Here is a 1,706-nt window from a genome sequence, read left to right on the forward strand (position 1 = left end):
TTAGATGGAATGTTTATCCTATTCTACCTGTAGGTCTTTTAAACCTCTACACGGAAACATGCACAAACAAGAGATGAGCAGCATTCACACTGAGAAACCATTGGAGGACAATAAGGTTTCATTCTCGCTGTGCTGTCTGGGGGAGATTGAGGCGAGGCCCCATGAGACACACAGAAATTCAACAGTCTGTTTATAGATGGTCAGCAGCATAGTCTTTGGATTTGTATTTGTGAAGGCCACAACCACTCAGGATAATAAACATGTCTAACTCCGTTCAAACAACCTCTACAATTCTGTATGTAAATTGAAAACTTACTTCTAACTAACCAAATGCGATTGTGAGACTTTTTGTTTTAAAAAATAAAACTTTCTCTTTCCTGTAATAACTGCACTAATAATGGAATTCAGCAGTGTGTAAGTGTTCTAATAAGTGCAGTAGTTAATAATACAATAGACATCTACAACAAAACTCAAAGCTTATACTGCCAAAATATTATTTTCATAAACACTATTTTGCCCAGGCTGAGAGAGAATCGGAGACTGAGCGCCTGGCGCAATTGTCAGAGGAAAAACTGTGCACATTACTGAACATTCTGCAACGAATGATCAAACAGCCTCAGAAAGTTGCTCTAAATAATTTTTAAAATTTGTAACAGAGATTTGTGAAAATAATCAAAAATTACCTGAATGATAAGGTATGATTTCTGCACACTTATCTTGCCAACATTTTGTTATGGATAAAAATTTGAGCAAATCTGAAGGATCAGGAGAATCTTTCTAAATTAACTCGAGCAGATGGTCTCTAGTCTTAGTTAGAGTTTTTAATCCTTTCACTGAACACTGCAGGTTATCAGGAAAGGCCTCACAGACACCAGAGCCTTTTCTTCAGTTATTCTAACTAGAAACTGATGGTCAATCTTTGTGAGTGAGTTGTGTGTCAGTTCAGGGCCAAGTTGCTGGGAAGAGCAGCTCGACAGTGAGGCAGGAAACTAGCACAGTTCAACAAATCAGAGCAGCAGCAAAAGTAATCATTAACCCAGATCATCCAGGCCTCCCCATCAGATGGCTGTAGATACACATGACCTCCACGAGATTGAGAGGAGGGGGAAAACAGATCAAAATCCTCTTGCAGCTCAAGATTAACTAGGTTAAAGTTACAGAAACAGCATGGGGCTTTTCTCCAAGCATTTTAATTCAGATACTAAAAAATCTTTCAACCGTTCACCATTAAAATGTTTTAGGTAATTATAACTCCACTGAATTTCTGAGTTTCATAATTCCACAAAAAAATGCAACACCACCTTAAGAATCTCATAAATATTTCCACGTTCGCCTCTTGGAATCCTTTTCTTAAAGATTCCTAGGGCTAGGGAAGGAAGAACTGCCAGGATTCCAGGGTTCCTATTCCTAATAACAAGGCAATGACTACTCCCAATCCCCTACTTCCACTAAAAGTGAGTGCACTGTGCCGAACAAGAGCAGGAATTAGGCTCGGCTGCATGGCCACCCACAGGAAGATGACCATTGATAGTTGTTGTATAGGCCACACATCAATAATGGACACTTGGGCAAGATACAATTTGGCAGCTGGCACCCATCAAAACTGAAGTCCAGTGCAGCAGTCAATCTCCTCAGGAGAAAAAGGAAGAGGGAAGAGATAAAACTGAAGCAGAAATCAGAAAAATAAAAAAAATCCAAGCCCTCAA

The sequence above is a fragment of the Pristiophorus japonicus genome, chromosome 18 (assembly GCF_044704955.1).
Source record: "Pristiophorus japonicus isolate sPriJap1 chromosome 18, sPriJap1.hap1, whole genome shotgun sequence".
Lineage (NCBI taxonomy): Eukaryota > Metazoa > Chordata > Chondrichthyes > Pristiophoridae > Pristiophorus > Pristiophorus japonicus.